Consider the following 21,597-nt stretch of genomic DNA (forward strand, 5'->3'; position numbering starts at 1 on the left):
TCCTTCAACCTTAAGGGATGACGGAGTCCTTTGTACTGCCCTTGGGATGAATAGTTATTTTGAAAGCTCCTTGTATTGTCCCTAAATATATTTGTAAATAGTTATATCCCCTCTTAGACGCCTCTTATCTAATGAAAATAAATCTAAGTTAGCTAGCCTCTCTTCATAAATTAGATTGTCCATCCCCTTTATTAATTTGGTGGCTCTTCTCTGCACTCTCTCTAGTTCCATAAAGTATTTTCTAAGGAGCGGTGCCCAAAATTGTACTCCATATTCAAGGTGTGGTCTTACTAATGCTTTGTAAAGGGACATAATTATGTATACTTCCCTTCCATCCATTGCCCGTTTAATGCAAGATAAGATCTTGTTTGCCTTTGCAGCTACTGCATGACTTTGGGCACTATTGCTAAGTCTGCTGTCTACAAGCACTCCTAAATCCTTCTCCATCAAGGATTCCCCCAATGTATCTGTATTAAACCTCCTCTGCCATTTACCTGCCCAAGATTCCAGTCTCTCCAAGTCCTTATGGAGAGAAATTACATCCTGCTCTGATTCTACTACCTTACACAATTTAGTATCATCAAAGATGGCGACTTTGCTCTCGAAGCCAACCTCAAGGTCATTAATAAACAATTTAAAAAGCAGGGGTCTCGGTACCGATCACTGAGGTACTCCACTCACGACCTTAGCCCAATCTGAAAAAGTTCAATTTATGACAACCCTCTGTTGTCTATCTTTCAACCAGTTTTAAATCCAGGTGCATATATTTTTACTATTTTGTACACCAACGTCGTGTTGAACCGTATCAAAAGTGTTTGCAAAAATCTAAGTAGACCACATCAACTGCATTGCCCGGGTCTAAATTCCTACTTACCTCCTCAAAGAAACAAATAAGGTTAGTTTGGCATGATCTATCCTTCATAAATCCATGCTGACTATTACTAATAATTTTCTTTTCCATTAGATATTCCTGAATATTATCCCATATTAGACCTTCAAGTAGTTTCCCCACTATTGAAGTCAGGCTTACAGGTCTGTAATTCCCCGATTGTGATCTAGCTCCCTTTTAAATATAGGCACCACATCTGCTTTACGCCAATCTTGTGGTACTGAGCCTGTGGAAACGGAGTCCTTGAATATTAAATGTAATGGTGTGGCTATTACTGAGCTTAACTCTATGCTATGATGTGATGCAACTTGTGTGCAGTATGATGTAAAGCAACTATCAGAGGATACAGGACATATTGTTTTATTATAAATAGGAAATACATTCTCAGTATCTTGTTCCACTGAACACATAGTGGTTGTATTTATGATTACAATAAACGTACACTTCTATATGACCTTTATTCCACTAGGTAAATAAATACATAAAAAGTTAAATACAGGTGTAAGAGATGGGAAGAAAAAATGATAAAACACAGTGGACACTTGGAGATGAATGACAATAACTCCACTTGCATGCGGCAAGAAAGAAGCACTTGGCCACAGTACAACGCATCCTGGTTTAGAGTAGAGATGTGCAAACCATTTGCTGATGTTCGCGAATATTGGACATTCAACAGTGGCAACATTTTGTGAAGTTAGCAAAATTCTCAAAAACGTACCGGGCATTAAATAAATCTCTCCCTTTTTATCCCAGAGTCTCTGCCCTTAGTGATAGCACTGAAATTAATACACTTTATTACATTTGCAAAAACTTTTCACAAGCATGAGAAATTCAAGACAATTTTGCTAAAACATTTTTCGTGACTAACTACGGGACGTTTACACGCCCCTAGCTGTCAATGTCATTTTTCTAGGAAACTCAATAGAGGAAGACGTGCTGTTGATATCCTTCGAGTGTTGAAAACATCTGTGTGTACTTATAATAATAAAAATGCCTAGCTACAAAGGCACTGTATCAGTTTGATGAGATCTTGGCCAAAAAAAATAAAAGCCCTGTAGTGACTTCATCAGTGGTACTGTTTCAAATTTCCTGAATAGTGAACAAATATCTGATTACATGGAAGCTGCAGCTGACGGATACTACCACTGGTACCAAAGGAGATGATCATTCAAATACCCCTTTCTCCAAGTTGATTGCTGATTCATAAGAATGTGTGTGTTTTACCTGGCCATGGTTTTTTTTACATAGATAAAACATCTGTTTGATTTTATTTGATCAGTATTGTTCACTAGAGATAGTTTTTAACTAAAACCCCAACGACTGTACAACAGAGAGGATAGAGGTCTTTGAAACTTCCAAGGCATTTATTGGAAAAACATGAACTTGGATAGATTGACAGTTTTCCATATTGATGGATATCCCTCTGGGAGTCATTTTTTTTTTGAAGAAGAAGAAGAACCATAGCTCTAAGCTTAATATATTGCGCAATTATTGTACTTTGTAAATAGAAAATCGTGTCACTGCATTTGTGAATGACTGCTGGATCCCTGTTTTTTTTGGTGATGGTTTTAAAAGAACTTCATTCATATTATGAAGATGCCCTTCACCAGTCTAGAGTTTGCTGGCTCCACCAGGGAAAGGGGCTGAATAGATTTGTTAATCTAATCTATAAAGAAATAAAGTATTAGAGTGACATGGTGCAAATAATCATGATTTATGCAGCTACCCAACAATAAAAATTGAACATCGTATCACCTGCTTTTGAGGGAGAAAATACATAAGTCAGCCAGAAGACTAGTAATATTTTGAAGGTTTAAAGAGGACGATGTATGAGCAAGAAATATACCCAGTGGAGTACATCTGTTTTTCATTTTCCAGCTGTACATTAAAAACCAGGAAGAAAATATATACTCCGTGACTCATGAGAATACCGTCCCCATGCCACCTTGATACAAATCTGGAAAATCATAATGCCATCTGTTCTAAGGCATGGAACAAGAGATTTAAAAATGAACTAACTGAACTGCAGCAAGATGCAACACTAGTTAAAACAGCAATCTTGGTTTCCTTTTTTTTGGTTATAGGATCTAAGCAGAGGGTCTCTGAACTGTGTTAATGTCAGCTCCGGGGACCCCCTGCTTCCCGAGATACTTACCTCTATAGGGGGTGCCGGTAGCAGCTCGGGCTGGGCTATTGAAATGGCAGATTTAAAGCTCCCGTGTCACGCAGGCCAGAACAAAGCCGTTACATCATCCCTTGCGGATTCCTATTGGCCCACATGACCGGGACATTTAAGCCTGGAGAGCTGCTACTGGCACCCCCTGCGGAGGCTTGTATCTCAGGAATCAGGGGGTACCCGGAGCTAAAAATGAACGTCCCACCTAGGGGCAAAAAATTTGGGGAGCATCTGCTCCTTCAAAATGTTCATTGGCTAATTTATTTCAACTCTGCAACATATCCATAAAAGAACAATTTCCATAAATGTTGCTTTGTGCTCTCAAAGTATGACAATTAAAAACAAATATCAAAGGGTGTTGTATATAAACTCTTCGGGCAGGTTATAGCAACTTGAAAAACCGACAATGGCAAGATATTACAGAAATTCAAAATATGCTTAGACGCCTCTAAATAATGGTACAAAATATATTTTACATTCTCATTATAATTTCCTATCCACCCCCCTTTTTTGTGACCCTAATAAATATTTCCAATGACATACTAAAAGACACTTGTCCACATTAGGAAAGTCTTGGACAATAAGGAAGATAAATATATCCCCCACAAAACTTGGCAATAAAATGTCAAATTTCCCGGAAAATTGAGCTTTGCACAAAACATTAAGGATCCTAAGCAGGTCTTGGTTGATCTCGTTTAAGATTTGAGCTACCGATATAAATTTTCGGAATAAAATCCATGGTTACCTACTACAGGGTTCGTGGCTGGTTCAGTGGAAGAACTTTTTTTGATGGAGTCCTCCCCCCCGCCCCAAAGTGAATAATCACTTGCTTAGCTGGTATTCCCATCCTATTGAATTGTTTGATCACATTGTGTGCATGAAAAGATAGCACCTTTTTGAGAACTACATTTCTCTAATATTCTGGACCACCTATCTTCACTGATAAATGTCTTCAACAGTCTTGTAACAGCTCTCACATGTTCAAGAAGAAATGACCATCGTTAGAGAAAGATGGTACTTGACTGGATTCCAAGAGATAACAAAAGACCAAGACGACGACCAAACCCAAGATGGAAATATGAAATCAGAAAATTTGTTGGAGCCACATAGTGAAGAGAGGCTGCAACCGCAGTACCTGGAAGATCATTGGGGAGGCCTTCATCCAGCAGTGGAACAACAAGAGCTGAAGATGATGAGGATATATTTCAATATATTTGAAACAAGGTGTACCAGGAGCTGAACCATGGCACCCAACCTGCAGGACCTCCAGTTCCTCAGATATTCAGTTGTGTAATGTTTCATATCAACTTTCAGAGACTACACTATTGATAAACCTGGTGGGTGAAATTGAATTATATGAATAGTGGTTTCCCAGTGGGAAAAAATGTATAGAACCCGAAATGAACATTTACCTTTATATAATGTATTATCAGATATTTGGGGGTTTATCCTGGGGGCACTTCATTGTTTCAACCCAGGTTCCTCATTAATTATTTTAACTGCAAACTTACAACATAATAAGTTTGTGCACACTAATCTATTTTGTTTCCGAGGCAAGCGGAGGTATATATTTATTTTCTTAAAGCTGGAATTAAGAAATGCGATAACTCCCTATTAACTTGTAAGCAGTTAATTACTTTCGGGAAAAAAACGTTTCTATGCTTAATAAACAGGAGGTTGAATTTTCTTATTATATGTCATTGTGAATCAGACACTAATGAACTGTAAGGCAAACACTGTGTTCAAATTTATATTTCTTACTGCTTGACAATTACATTTGCATGGCTTAATAAATTATACTATGATTAGCACTGATGTCCTACCTTATAATCTAAAGGAGTAAAATGGTGGTTTGTAGCTCACTGATTCTTCTGCTTACAATATAACAGCCAGTGTGTTTCATTATGTAAATTAGCAGTGGATTTGACATGATTAAAATGGGTCAAAAGTATTATTCTAATAATCATTTAGACAGCCAAGAGGAGCTAAAAGAAAGAAAACATAAGACAATGTCTTGTTATTAGCACAGAGTACTTGGCGAGGTATGTGCTGAATAAAAATACAATTGTTTTTCCTTGCTACAAGAAAGAGGCACAAGTTTTTATACTGATTTTTTTGCCTATCTTACAGCAGAAAACATGCATTAAGAGCAAAATAAATTAAATGAAAAAGAGCACATCGGCCTGAATTTTCCAAAGAAAATGAAAATCATCTATATTTCAGTAGATTGCTGTTCTGAGAAGTAAACTTTGTTTTAGCAACACGATAATATGCTATATGGAAAAATCAGTGCATTGCCAAAATGTATATGTACTGTAGATTGCTAAAATGTGCCAGGCAAAGCAATAATGTCCAAACTTTGGACAATCTGAGCATATAAAGTTAATGACGGTTAGCAGAAAGGACTGGCATATTTTAACTCAAGCTTAGGCTCTGTTAAGTTCTCTGCACAATGAAGCTTGTAAATAGCTTTTTTGGCCTTATTTTGTAACAGAGGTGCTAACAAGTGCTGTGTATGTATGCAAAAGCACAGAACCAATACATACAGCAGCCCCATTGCAACGACGACGACAGGAGGTTACTGTATGCAGAGAGGAACTCCACGACAACAATGACGGCTGATCCAAGTGCAGTATACACACTATTCTCTCTCTCCTTGCTGATTTATTGAACTCTGCGTACAATTGCAATGGACATACATTTTTCATTGATTGCCCATATAGCTCTCTCATTAGGAGCGTGATTAGACTGTTAATCTTTCTGGGTGTTTGCATCTTTGTTTACACAGGGTATAGGGTATAGGGAAGTACTGTACCTCTGGTCAGTTGGACCTCTGGTCATGGGCCTGAGGAAGGGGTTATCACCCCGAAACATTGCCCCCCCCCCCTATTTTCCCTGTTACATTAGCTGACATACATATTCGTCGATCATCTGCTCCTGCTGCCGCCACTCATATACATGGTCGTAGAAACCAGAAGTTTCGGTGTGTACAGGGTTCAGGCAGCTCAACCAACCTAGAGGTGTTTTGTGTGTGCGTCGCGTTTCTGGCCCCCATAAGAGACATAGTCATCCTCATCCATATCCTCACGGGATCGGAATGGACACACTTTCGTGTGGCCATGGTTAATTATAGAAACATCACATTTTGCACTCCCTTTTGGTGGTATCAGCTGTATTCTTCACCCTGACCTTGGGAGGTGCTATTGCAGCGATTTACTCCGTATATGCTAGAACCCCAGCTGGTAGTCCTACGGGTGGGCAGACTTCACTTGTAGAGTTCGTAGCTCTCACAGGTGTCTCTGTAGACTTTTAATTTTTCTGAGCTGCCATTTTAAAAACACATCGGTTTTTCTTTTTCCTCGCACACGTGGAGGGGCACACTTTCGTCACAGAATCAGCACCTTGTGTGGGTCACCGTACCCCCAGTGAGACTGTGGCTTTCTCCAGCGCAGTGTAACTTTTCTGCCTTTTCATTCTGGTCAAGTCTTCACGTGGTTCTTTTGTTCTTGGTTTTGTTGCTCAAGCTGTTGCAGGAACTGTAGGCAAAAAAAAGCACAACAATTTTCACGGACGGTCTCCAGGGCAGCTGTGAAATTCAAGGGCCACCTCTCATACCAGCTTTTGACACCATATGTAGGAGACAAGTGCAGACGTATAACCAGGGAGACGTTTTTAAGGTAAAATAAATGTTGTCTTTTATTTAGTCCGTGGCTTTAAACAGTATAGCTTTATATCAGCATGCAGAACTAAACAAACAGCATATCCCTTTGTTTGGGCTAACTCAGACTTCCCAGTCCCTATCTGCAGGGCTGGGAGGAAAGGCCTCTTACCAACCTCTGACCCCAAACTCGAAAGAGGTACCTGTAAGCAGGAACTCTTTACATCGGTCCAGGTCTGGGTTGGTGTTCGTGGGGTCTACCCCCTGGCGGGTTCCAGGGTCTGCTGCGTCCTGGAAAAGAGGGTCTGGCTCCCGGGTAACTCTATGTCAACACAGTCCTTCTGTGCTAGAGAACCCTATGCAGTTTGTGCTGCACACATTTAAACCTGCTAGATTTAAAGCCTCCAGACAGGCTTTAAGTGTGCTGCCTTTTTAAACCGGGGACAGGCCCTGTCACAGGTCTTAAAGAGCTATATGACGAGTTTTAGATTTTCTGTATATACTGGTCTGTGTTCTTTAGTTTAGAAGCACATAATACAGAAGCACGTACCACAAGACTATGCACATTTGTACTTGTACCTCATACAGATTTCCAAACCAGTCAGGTGCTCTGGGAACATCAAGAATGTCCTTCTCTTCTGCAAATTGAAGCTTAAAAAACGCCCTGCATGAATTCCTATTGCTTCACACAATATAATTTCTAATAATCTGTTACTGATAGATACCCTCCTGAGGTGCAGCACAGTCCGTCCCCATTAGCTGTAAATCAGAGAAGCATTTACTTCTTTAATACAAAAAATATGATAAGGAAATGTTCCTTTCCAGGGCAATGATGAGCAAAAATGTTACCTCCGAAGGCTACCTATATCTCAGAGGTAATCATTCCACCAGGGTTTCCATCTGTCCTTGTTATGAAAATAATGTACATCTAACAATAAAGTCATTCTTGTGTAACAAGGTGGACACATACCAATATGTACTTCAGAAATTGAAGCCACATTCACAATATGGGACCATGAATGTATCTAAATCACACAATTTGCTTCCGAGACTCGTTAACTGCATTGGCCCATCCAGCTCATCTGCACCTTGTTAGGAATTGTAACTGTTTGTACATGAAAAAAAGCATAGAACCGATGTCGTGCAGTCACATACCTCCCAATATGATATTATAAAAGAAATAAAGTTTTATTGAAACCCATAAACACGCAAATTAAAAACATCTAAAAATTCTGAACAGCGCAGTCTCCTTTATTATCATTGTGAGAAGCCTAAAATCACTAAACTGTATATATGATCCTTTATATTCTCTGGATCTATGTATCTCAGTGCAGTAGACATATACTGTATTACAGGGGGGCGCAATCTTTTTTTTCCGTCGCCCCCCTGCCGTCTGTCCCCCTCTCCTCGCGCCCCTCCTCTTACCTTGATTCAGACGTCCTGGCGTCATGACGCCACGTTATCATGGCAACGCGACGTCACATGACCCTGCAGCGTCATATGATGTCGCGTTGCCATGGCGACGCGTCATCCGCAGCGTCTGAATCAAGGTAAGTAAGGTTTACAGAGGCCCTGCAGCTCCCCTGGCATTAATTTAAATGCCTTCGGGAAGCGCGCACGGGGCCTCTGTAAACCCTGCGCCCCCCGCAGCGAATCTCGCGCCCCCCACTTTGCGTACCGCTGCTGTATTAGATGCCGCTGCTATGAAGTCAGTGTATGCCTAGGTGGGTGTTTGCCCTGTTTTATACCACTGATTTTTTAGGTCTGTCAGATACTTTATTTGTAAATATAAAACCCCCAACTAGCATAAATCTCTAAGGCCGCAATTATAGTTGCGGCGCCGGAACAAACTAATGGAGAGCAATGGAAGCGCACATAGTGCGTGCGATTTTGGAAAATACATTTGGAATTGTTCTCGCAGCGCGATGGCTGAGTCACGTGAGCGGTTCAGTCAATGAGGGGCAAACCGCTCACGTGACGTCCCAAAGCCTCCAGCGCATGTTTCGTGTGTGCGTCACATGGTCGCGCGCACGCCGGCACTATAATCGCAGGCTGAGGCCCTGCTGCGGTCGGCAGTGCGCGGGCCGCGGGCCACAAGCCCCGTACCTGATGTGTACTTGTCCCCGCTGCCTCATTCCGACAGGGCTGACTGCGTGCTGTGAGGCGTCAGCCTGCCGGAGCTACCAGCGGCTTGTGTTCTGTAGCTCTGACGCGTCACGTGGTGCACGAGTCAGCCAATGAGGAGGGAAGGAGGGGAGGAGGGGAGGAGGGAGCTATGGGAGAGAGGCGGCTTGGGAGGGAAGTCTGTGAGTGGCAGCCGTGCACAGCTCTCCCTCTCCCCCCCTCCCGTGCATAGCTCTCCCTCTTCTCCCCTCCCCCCCCCCCCCATCTCCCTCTGGTGCCCACTTCGCAGGCTGCCCCTGCTCTGTGTTTTGCCCCCCCCCGACCCGTTTTGGACACGCCCCCCCCGCGCCAAAAAAAGTTATCTGCAGGCAGCAAATCGCGGTGCAGTAACTTGCACGCACCGCCGGCAAGTAAGGCGGACGTGTGGGCGCATGCAGCAGGACCTTAGCCTAAGAGGGGAGGAGTGAAAACTATCAGAATTTTGACACACATCTTTGTGACACAAGTGATATTGCAACAGGGTTTAAAAATAAAGTGAGGGGTCGGGGCGACTTTCCCAGTCAGTGGAATAATTGTATCAGGTTCAGCAGCAGTGTTGCTTCTATTTAGATGACTAGAGATTGGTTGCAGACTTGTACATTAGCATGGAAATACACTCCCAATGGCCCTCTAACCAGACATCACCTTTATTGCTGTCAGCCTAAATTCAGCCGTCCGTCTTCAAATGGTACTGGAAGGCTTATAACACTAGATCAGTATAGTTGTCTGCATCAGATCAACTCCTCTCTAATGGTTAAACTGAGAGCGGAGGTAAAGTTCTATAAACTCTAGAGGCTTAGTTATAGAGTAATTAGATACTGGCTATCCCATAATACACCTAACATATGTACCGGTGTCTATGCTAGTAGTATATGGAATCTGTGCGATAAACCCCACCATCTAGACTGTTAGGGCTATAAATATATTAAGGTATCTAAATCTATCTAGGCTACTAAGAACTCAAAATAATACTAAATCATTATAATATATGTCCGTCTAACATGCAGACTATTAGTATGGTTTGCGGAGAGAGAAGAGAACTTAAAAAAAAGGAAAAAGAAAACTGCAGAGAGTAACGATTTTAGAATAGGCAGAGTACACACACACACACACACACACACACACACACACGTATCTGTACTGTGCAAGCCGAGCTTAATAATAAAAAAATGAATAGACGATACCGTTCTGTGGCTAACTAAATGCTTTTATTTGTGTGAGCTTTCGAGATACACTGATCTCTTCCGGCGGTGTTACAATGATTAAAGCAAGGTTTAACTTTTAAAAACAGTGCATCTTGGAATGTTATCTGTGACTGGAACCTATCTCTCCACCCTGTGCAGTAGGCAATTTATTTAACTTGAGGTGTTAAATAGTCCATGAATGTTAGTGATGTAAGAGTGTGTACAGATCAGTACAATGGGACTAGAAGGTCTAGACAGAAATTATTTAACATACCTAAGACCTAATGTCCCTATTAGATGAAAACGACAGATGCCTGGGACAAGGTCCCTTCACCAACTTGACACCACAGAATATATTTACACCTGTTACTAGTGAGAGCTCAAACATTGAGGTGTTTGTGAAACTGGTGTCAAAAGATCTATATAAATTAAGCAAAGTCCCCAGGATAAACAATCTGAACTATCAAGAAAGATAAGCCCTTAGGGAATTAAGCACAATTTCACGCATAACGGTTAAACCTTCAGACAAAGGAGGCAATATTGTGATCATGAAGGAGGAAAACTATGCGAGAGAAAATCTAAGGCTCTTGAAAGATAAAACCTGCTATGAGGTCTTACAAGCAACCCCACTAATCTATATTCCAAACACCTTTTACAGATCCTCAATAAAAGGTCTTGAAGACCTCAAAGTAGGGCAAACACCGACCTAGGCATACACTGACTTCATAGCAGATGGATCAAACACAGAATATTAATCAGCACTGAGATACATAGATCCAGAGAATATGGGGGTATAGAGATTTGATAATTACATAAACAGTGACATACAAATAAGGACAAACATGTACAAACAGATAGAAAGAGGTAATGAGGGCCCTGCTCGTGAGAGCATATACAGGCATACCCCGGATTAAGGACACTCACTTTAAGTACACTCGCGAATAAGGACATTTCGCCCAATAGGCAAACGGCAGCTCACACATGCGCCCATGAGCACGTCCTGAACAGCAATATTGGCTCCCTACCTGTACCGAAGCTGTGCACAAGCATGGAGATTATAGAGCCTGTTACAAATGCCTTATTAGCATCAGTTATGCATGTATATGACAATTGCAGTACAGAACATGAATCGATAAGTGGGGAAAAGGTAGTGCTTCACTAAGTACATGTTCGCATTACATATATGCTCCGGTCCCATTGCGTACGTTAATGCGGAGTATGCCTGTATATCCACTGCTGGATGAAAGCCTCCCAAATGATCCTCCAGGGACTGCGGTTGTGCACACATGAATGTATAGTGGAAATATGTGATATGTAATGAACCACTGGTTACTGGAATGGTGTACAGCATATTGCCTCACAGCACTAGAAAGATTTTTCTATAGACCATTTATTTTTGCATCTTACTTTACCTTGTACTGTAGCACATAAAACAAATAATGATGTGTATAGAAATTAGACAATGACTCAGTGGCCTGTATTCAACGGGAATTCAATAGCATCAAGACTTTATTTACGTCATTTGCACTTTTGTGTATTCTATGGAGTTGGGATATCTGGCATTAAACCCAAACAGGGTCAAGCAATTTTAGATCTTATTTGTGTATACATTAAAATACAGTGAGCATCACAATATCACTTTGCACATCGGCATAGAAGAAAGGTGAACAAAACCGTAAACATTTAGGTAAACCAACTGCACACAGAAGGTTACAGAATTAATAGAGGCCAATAGGGTAGAGCAGCGGAGTGCAAACTGGGGAGCGCGACCCCCATGGGGGGCGCGAGATTGTTTGGGGGGGGGGCGTCACGGGCGGTTGCGGAGGTCCTGCGCTCTTCCACAAGGCATTTACATTAAATGCCAGGGGACCGCTCAAGGCCTCTGCAACCGCTACTTACCGGGATTCAGCCGGCTTCAGGACGCATGACCATGGCATTTGACGCCGCGGGGTCATGTGACAACACAGTTGCCCTGGTAACGTGACGTCAAATGACGTGCGGGTCACGTGACGTCACACGACCCCACGGCATCATTTGACGCCGCACAAGGTAAGGAGGGGGGCGGCCAACGGAGGAGGTAAGGCAGGGGTAGAGTAATTACACAAACAAACATGGACAGAATGCAGAATTTGGTTGCTAAATGGCATGAACTGTTACAAGATTAGATCAATTTCTCAGTATTGTCTGAAAATTATTTAAGATGTGCAGAAATGCATTGGTGATATTTACTATGAGACTATAAATGTATGTTCAATGCCAGGAAGGCCGTGAGATTACAGGTATATTTGAATCACTGTTTTTACAAAGAGCAAGTGGAACATGTATTGGAATTAATGAAGGTTTGGTAGTATTGTACTAAAATTTCAGAACAAATGAGCACAATTCAAAACGAGTACGACAACAAATCAGACAGGTTCCATGACATTAGTTTTCTTCACCAGTGTTTTCCGACTGGATAATTTGTCCGACAGGAAGTAGTGATTACAAATGCAGCAAGACCATTTAAGATGAAACTGGATAAGATCTCGGAGGAAAGCCGCATATGTAGTTACAGGAAACTGTATCTTATGTTACAACTCACTATCACTTAATGCATTATGCTTAGTTAGGTCAAAAACACCCATAACAACAACAGGCATTTGCAATTCATACTGCTGTCCTACTTAACTCTCCTTATAATAAACAGAACAGTGCATCCAAGTGGACTTGCCAAGGCTTTCATTCAGTTTAAAGCTGCAGTTCAAGCAATATCCAGGTGTGTGTGTGTATGTGTTTTTTTTTTTAATGTATCAGTTCTGAGCTATGAAAAAATACTTGTAGCAATTAAAAAAAATTAAAAAAAATGATTTAAATACATTTTTAATATATTCTAATGTAACAGGCATTTCTGTTCCTATAGCAACCATTTACAAAGTCACATTCCCTTCCCCTTCTGAAACAGCATCCTTTTTGAGCTCTGCCCTCTCTAGCAGTGAAACAATTGAATCTGGTGCCTGCCTGGTCACATGATCTTCCTCACCAAACTTTGGCTGTCAGTGCAGCAGAAGATTACCCAAGATGCATTTAGTGAACCACAAGCCAAATTTCAGCGATCGATTACAGGAGAACGGATCGATCAGCAACGTAGCTAATCACTTGTCAGTGTGTAGATTGTATTGATGCACATATTGAATAAAAAAAATAAAATTAAAAACGACAGCTTGAGCTGCAGCTTTAAAGTAGACTCAGTTTTTGCAGCTTAAGGTTCAACGCTGCTTCAACTGTCCCATAAAAATAATTCATGAGATTTTTTTTAACCAAAATAAAGTAAACTTGCATAAAGATCCAGCTGATGAAGAGTCTAAAACAAGTATGATTGGCTTCATCATGTTGAACTCACCGCTGCTCACTTTGGGCCAGATGCTCTAAGCGCTGTTAAAGCAGGGCTCATAACGTGAGGTTACATAAAACAGGATCGGACGTTCTGTTCAAATGTTAACATGCTATAACAAAGCTAAATCCACGTTTGACATACAGCTAATTAGCATAGGCTTAACATGACATTATTGTACCATAATGTTGTGCTATTTTCCAACTATGTTATGTCAGTGTCTTGGCACTACTCTTATCCAGACCCCAAAGTAGGGCTTTTGCTGAAGTGGAAAGGGGAGAAGGAAATGCTGCTAGAAATAATGCTACGTTATTTAAAAATCAGGGGTGGACATAAACATAAAATCCTTAGGAGCCGGCGTTTTGTTACGAGATAGGAGGGACACAGAAACACACACACACACACACACACTCCTTCCTCCCCCTGCTACAGTGTGAATTGAGAGTCCTGAAGTGGTCTGACTCACTCCTGCTCCCAGTCCTCACCCCACCTGGCACGACAATGACTGAACTGTCAGTTATTACCGCAGCCGGTCACACCGCAACCGCAAAACAGCTTCGGCCATGAAAGCATGCTGGGGATCGCTGTTGCAGGTCGCAACGGTGAATGACCGGTCAGTCAGCGCAGAACACAGTACAGGTGCCAGTGGTTACATTGTAGCCTAATCATGCCCAATGGTGGCATTAAAGCCTTCCAGACCCCACAAAAGCCATATTTCAGTGCCTGGATGTGAGGAATTAAAAGTCAGGTATAATTGAAATAACATAACGTTATTTTTTTTCACATAGGATTAAAGCCGGGGGTCTCCGGAGCTGAACACCATTAATTTTAGCTCCAGAGACTCACTGCTTCACGAGATACTTACCTCCATAAGGGGTGCCGGTATCTGCAAGTTTTAAGCTCCCGCGTCACGTGGGCCAATAGGAAGCAAAGGATAACATCATGGCTTCCTATTGGCCCACAGGGCACGGGAGCTTTGAAAAGCAGCCATTAAGTGAACCCTGGTAGCCGGAGCGGCTACCGGCACCTCCTACGGAGGTCTGTATCTCCGGAAGCAGTGTCCCAAGAGATGAAATGAATGGGGTTCAGCCCCGGAGACCCCCTGCTTCAATCCTATGTAAAAAAAAATCCAGCTTGGATTGCCTCTTAAATGTCCCGTTAAGTCGCTTAACATAGCTTTATGGATCTATACCTTATTCAATAAAGTTTAATAACGCCAATCCTACACAACTGTACAGAAAGTCCCATCAAATGAAATGGGATTTTCTGTGCACTATCGCACCTTACTGAAAACGCTTTAAAATTAATTATCAGGTGGTGTGACTTCTCTTGATTTTTGAGCTAAATAAAAGACTAATTTTAAGAAAGTGTAACAGCTGCTTAATTGAATACATTTCCAATTCAAATCCCTGTGCAATACTAAAGAAAGAGTAAGGAAGAATTAAGATCCAGAGCCCTATTTACTAAGCCTTGCTAAGTATAAGGCACATAATAAAGAAGCCGCATCTTCTGTCAGGGATGCTCCCCTCCTCAAGCCCCCCCCCTCCCAACAGGTCAGGTTTTCAGGATATCCCTGCTTCAGCACATGTGGCTCAATCAGTCCCTGCTTCAGCACAGGTGGCTCAGAGGCTGTCTGAGCCCCCTATGCTGAAGCTGGGATATCCTGAAAACCTGAGCTGTTCGGGGGGGGGGGGGGGGGCTTGAGGACTTGAGTTGAGCGCCCCAGCTCTATGTGTTTCCTTCATTGAGTAACTGTAGTTGGTCTTTTGTCATCTGCGACAATGAAAACCCGACAACGCAAGTCCCTGACTGCATACCCCGCTACCTCTTCCCTCCGTGATCTTATCTTAAACGAATATATGACCTTAATTACCAATAAAAGCAAAGAAGTCTGGCTGATTAGGTGATGTTTTAGCCCATAGGGTATAAGGTGATACCACGCAAACAACGGCCGAGACTGTCACGAAGCAAGAGTCAGGTCCTGAACACAGCTTTCTTTCAAATCCCTTGAGAATCCGGCTACCAAAGGTCTAGAATTCCTTAACAGGGGAGATCATGTTTATCAGCTTCAACAGTTCAGCTGGGCCACGATCCAGGTAGTCTGCTTGTCTAAGCTTGATGTAACATAGGCGCCATCAGGTAACAGTAGTGGTCAGGGAGGCTGCCAGTAAGGTGTAACTCAAAACGAAAAAATGAAATTAAAACACGCCGGTAGCCAGGTCGTTTCTTTCCGCAGATTGTAATAACTGTAAAATAGATGAAGTATACGTATAGTCCGCTCCTTGTATACTTTTAATATCTTCTCACACGTATCAGTTCAGACTTGAAAAGCTTACAATATGGGCCATAGACTGGCTTGGGGGATCCCATCATCTTAAATACAGTAAGTGCTTCCTGGAATTTCCTGTTAACCCCATACTTGCTGATGGCACTGTACACGCCACTTCTTCATTGTACGTTCTCCTTCGGGCATGGCAATGTGTTAAATCTACGAAGCGGCTTATTTAACAAATTTACTCAGAAAGGAAACCTGTTAAAAAAAAAACTTAAAAAAAAAAAAAATAAGTTATAATAAGGGGAAGAGCCTGGTATAATTTATGAACCAGTTATTATAGTTACATAGCAGATGAGGTTGAACAAAAAAAAAAAAAAATGACACGTCCATCAAGTTCAACCTATGTTAAATTTAGACCACAGATACTTTATCCTATATTTGTACTTACAGTATATTGATCCAGAGGATGGCAAACAAAAAACCCCAGTGACATCCTCCAATGATGGGGAAAAATAAATTCCTTCCTGACTGCAATATTAGCAATCGGATTTCTCCCCATATCAACATCCTTCCCATGTTTACTATTTGGTGTATCTCGGTATACTTTTCCTTTCTAAAAAAGAGATGTCCAGCTTTTTTTATTTTGCAGATGTCTATCGCATCTTCCATCACTGTCTCATTGATAAACCAATGAGGATATCCTGCATTTCTTTTTGTTATTCAAATCAGATGCTGATGAATATTCTCGCAATAACTGAAAACCAGGCACCAGGTTGGCCCGGATTTGAACACAGGGCCATCTAGCATTCCTGGCTTAGTTAAGAGTTGAAAGAGAAGATTCACATCATGCGATATCTCGGCCCCCAAATATAACCAATACTCGAGTGTCCTATACATTCCATTTATTTCTGGAATATTTGGCTCCATGAAATAATCATGAAGCAGCTTTGCCGGGTCAGCAACATTTGTGATATAATAAAATGAACAGTGCCTGTGGTCCAGAGTGTGATCTGTACATTCATTTCATATAATTTAGATCCATATCAGGTGATAGGCAGGAAAATTGACAAATATAGTGAACTTGTTCCTGTATTTCTAGCTACAACCACGGATTTATGAATGCGATGGGAGAGCAAGCGTAGTAATTAAAGGTGATGGTCTGGAACGCACAAGCTTGTGGGTCCTAGGCCAACATCAGCCTCCTCATCACAACCAGCGCCCCAGGAAAAAAAGAAAACAGGTTTCGTAGGGAAAGGACATAATTTCTCAGTATTTACCAGTATTGCTTTACAAGAAGAAACTCACACATTTATATTTTCAAGTTTACTACAAATCAATACTTTCAATACAATCCCAGCATATGTAAAATACTTCTGACTGAGCCACCTGTGCTGAAGCAGGGATATTGTAATACCTGGCCTGTTGGTGGCCCTTGAGGACTGGAGTTAGCCACCCCTGTTGTAGATGTGTAGAAAAAGCATTTTTCATTTATATGACATTTCCTGGTGTTGTGAACAACATCGTGTAGGTTCAACTGTTCCCGAGTTAATGCCATGACCCAAGTGATCTACAGTAGGAATTCTAGCTCCTTCAACAACATAAATTACCTCTGGTTTATTGCAGTGCTAACAAAATCAGAATAGGCATAAAAACAATGATTGTACTGCTGACTGACCAGGAATAATACATCTGCTAAAGAAGCATGTCAATGGAGGGACTAGATTTGTGATGAATGATGCAGTCTGCTGATATTCATATACTGGAGCTGCTGCAAAATGCAAGTACACATCTATAGAACATCTCCATTGATATAGTGGTTGTTTATACTATATGTATATAGTACAGGGGTGTCCAACTCCAGTCCTCAAGGTCCACCAACAGGTCACTTTTTCAGGAAACCCCTGCTTCAGCACAGCTGGCTCAGTCATCGATTGAGCCACTGATTGACCACCTGTGCTGAAGCAGGGATATCCTGAAGACATGACCTGTTGGTGGCCTTAGAGGACTGGAGTGTGCCACCCCTCGTATAGTATATATAATATATAGTATGTTGATTTGCTTTATTCTAGGCCAAAAGCATAATAATAAATATTGCAAAACAATACAAAAAGTATCGTTGCCCGGTGGACAAAAACAGTATCTCAGGAACTGGAGTCTGTAGAGGTTAGGGCAGCGGTGCGCAAACCGGGGGGCGCGGGCGGTTGCAGGGGTCCTGCGCTCTTCCCCCAAGGCATTTAAATTAATGCCGGGGGATCGTGTGAGGCCTCTGCAACAAACTTACCTCCTCTTCGGCGACACGTCGCCATGGCAACGTGGCGTCAAATTACATCACGTGACCCCGCGACGTCATTTGACGCCGGGAGCCGGAGAGGAGGTAAGGTGGGGGGGGGGCGAGCAGGAAAGATTGCAAAGTGCTAGGTTAGGGCACCACAAATCAGCTACGGTACCCCTGCCTAGCTCATGTAATACAAAAACATACCCAACGGAAAAAAAATAGAGACGTGCAGACTGCTGCCTTAACAATTTTACATGCACTGTAGTAGTGTTATTTTGAAACAAACAGCCTTTAAGTTCCGTTAAACACATGCAAAAATATATTTGAGGTATTAAAATGGTAGAATATATTAATAATTCATTATTTGTCTCAGTAATTCTTTGAATGGGGATAAAAACAGTCAATGTTCTTGGGCCCAAATAAGTGCTTCCCATCCCCTTTCATTATCTGCGCACTTTCAAAAGCTATACTTGAAACGGAACTTAGGATGTGGGTGTTTTGCATACATTTACATAAGAAACATATAAAGAGGAAGAGAAATCAGTGTTCAAATCAGAGTTCAAACTCCAGGTTACACCACAATATTTCTTAGATGTGCACAGCTACCAATACCAAACCAGCACCATAAAAAGCACATCCAGATTGTTTGACTGCTTTTATTTTAAATGCGCTCAGCCAACAATTTAGTCTTTCACAAGAGACGCCTAATTGTCAGAAGGGAAGGAACGGGTGGATCGAGAAGAATGGAAGCTTTGTGAAATCTGTGACGGCCGTCAATTGTGAAAAGCCACATGAAGTCTTGGAGACTGGACTGTGATGAACTAGAGGACAGGTAGAGAACCCCAAGAGAGGAGGAATTCCCCCGCCCCGGAAAAGTAAAGTGCAATGATACTGAGCATCTCAGAGCTCCACAAAGACCTTTTCCTCTATCAATCAACATTCCACATACATATTAAAATAACATATTGTAAGTTGTGCAGGATGTATATTCTCTCATTTTAAAGCAGCAATACTACTTTCCATCTTTATTTTATTTTCACATATAAAGCATGTGATAATGTATAGTTCTACATTCTTACCTACGCTGGCAATCGTTTGATGCTGCGGTCATAAATCTGTCAAAATCCTGATAGTGTGCAACATTATATAGCTACTTCAGTCAGTGTAACTCAGCAGCTACAATGTAGCCATATATTACTAAGGTAACATTATCTATTGTTACAGTTTACAGCTCAAACTACTGGGAACATTTGATACAAATGATCCCAAGCCGGAAAGGGTTGCAAATATCTTGCACTGCTTGGAAGGTGGGTTAAAACAGCAGTGCGCAAAGTGGGGGGCGCGACCCCCAGGGGGGGCGGGAGATTGTGCTGGGGGGGCGCGGGCAGTTGCAGAGGCCCCGCGCTCTTCCCCCAGGCATTTAAATTAAATGCCGGGGGATCGCGTGAGGCCCCTGCAACTGTTTACTTACCGGGATTCAGCCGTCTGTGTTGCGTCACCATGGCAACACGGCGTCAATAGACGCCGCGGCACCATGTGACCTGACGTCACACGCCCACACAGCGTCATCTGACGCAGCTGAAGGAAGGCAGGGGGGCGCGAGAGCCGGGGCAGAGAGACAGGGGGGCGCAGCTCAAAAAGTTTGCGCTCCCCTGGGTTAAAACCTGCTATAGTAATCAAAGGATGCTTTAAAATGCAATAAAAATGTAATTAAGAGTTGAATAAAAAAATAATATTAAAAGAAAAATAGTCAATATCTAATACTACAGATTCATGCTAAAGCAGCAAAACGTGAATGCTTATTCTTCAAATGTAATATGTCTTGAATCAGCTTCATGTCTCAGGTTCATGCTGCAGCATGTCAAACAGAATTAAGAGATAAATGGTTAATTATAAATAAATTGCAGGTTTTTATTCAGCATTGAGTGAAAGAAAGATGATCTAGATTCTAGAATGATGTGTGGTATATATATTTTTTTGTTGCTCTGACATATAGGGTCACACCCTAATAGCAATCCCACAGCAATAAAGTTTGAAATTACTATATATTACCAAATGGTGGATTCTGGAATTCAGTTTTAAACTAAGTTAGTACTGCATAATATCGCGTATAAAACCGTCCTCTTTCTCATGCCCTCTCCCTCATGTTTGCTCTATTTTGTTTTTGTCTTCATTGCCTGACAGTAGCAGCAAAGAAAATAGGAATGCATGACTAGGAGAAGAGTTTCTGGAGAGCAGAAAGAAGAGATCTGAGAACATACATGTGACACAGTAACTCACAATCAAGGCTTCTAATATCTTATTTTGGTCTCAAAACAGTGTTTTAATAATCGCCTTTAAAAAATGTTTTATTCCCCCGATCACAAATTTTGATTGCGACATTGTGTAGTTTTGTTTTGGAGAAATAAGTAATGTTGCAGTGGTTCTGTGTGTTGTCACTATATCATTTAATAAACTGCTTTATTAATTAAGCCCTAAATTAATACAACACTGGAACAAGAGCTGAATTGTTAAATACATTCCCTTACATGATTATACTTGTTATATTTGTTACTGAGTTTTTCACATCCTAAGTTTGCTAAAGAGGTGAAATTGTATTTTGTAGATGTGCAACAGCTAAATATGTTAGTCACTTGGCCAAGGACGTCAATTTCATTTTCACGTCTTCAATACATTGTAGTATTTGAAAGTTACCCTAAATTGAATCCTAGTGTCAGGTTCTAGAGACATTGGACAAGTAAATGTATCTATCTAAAATCTATACTCTAAAAATTAGAATGTAAGCTTTATGGTGCAATTTTTTTTTATATTTGCATCGCTTGCAATTTATTACGTTGATGGATTCTTTTCTCTGGAAATTGGAATGCAATAATGAATTGAGGCTGAAAGTAATACTGTATACCTTATAACTCGGAGAACAAAATGTTTCTTTGTATTATTAAAAAAAAAAAACTATATTTCTACAGATACAGAATAAAGGGTTTAAATTAATTCACACCATATTTTTAAAATACTGCACACCAATGACTTATACAATCTTGCTCAATAAAAGGAATGCTAAGTGTGACTGAGTGGAGACTCGGTGAGATGGTACACCAATAGTTGAGGACTTACCGAGTGAGACTAAAATATCTATTACGGAGACACCTAGTGACCAGGATTGCATACCAATGAGTGTGATTTATACAGTGAGTGGGACTATACACGAAAATCTGTGACTAATTTTTATGGAATAAGACGTTCTAATGAGTGAGCCAGCCCTTTATGAAACAACATACGTGTGGCTGCGTTTTACTTATTGGGACTGTTTCAGCCAAGAGACTGACACCAACACAGCCTTATACGGAGTGAAATAAACTGCTATGCACACCAATGGTGCACTACAGAGAGCATGATTTCATAGTATCATCAGATTTGCTTCACAAATGTCCTTTATTTACTTTTTAGAAATAGGGGATTTGGAGAGCCAGGACTTGACAACCATCTCATGATGACATGGAATTAGATAGGCAATACCAATTGAAATAAAAAAAAAAAAAGGGAGGGTGCTTTTTTGCTGAATTACACTGCACACCAATGACAGTGATGTTGTCATAATGAATTAGAC

General features: G+C 41.3%; 1 protein-coding gene across 2 annotated transcripts in view; it reads right to left on the reverse strand.

The window, feature by feature from the left end:
- Positions 1–21,597, reverse strand: part of METAP1D (methionyl aminopeptidase type 1D, mitochondrial) — a 121,529-nt gene that overhangs the window by 99,147 nt on the left and 785 nt on the right. For both annotated transcript variants that reach the window (XM_075609072.1, XM_075609073.1), the window contains exon 2: positions 5,982–6,601. The gene's annotated coding sequence lies outside the window, so the exon portion shown is untranslated. The remainder of the gene's footprint in view (positions 1–5,981; positions 6,602–21,597) is intronic.

This window comes from Ascaphus truei, chromosome 7 (genome assembly GCF_040206685.1).
Source record: "Ascaphus truei isolate aAscTru1 chromosome 7, aAscTru1.hap1, whole genome shotgun sequence".
In the NCBI taxonomy this organism is placed as follows: Eukaryota; Metazoa; Chordata; class Amphibia; order Anura; family Ascaphidae; genus Ascaphus; species Ascaphus truei.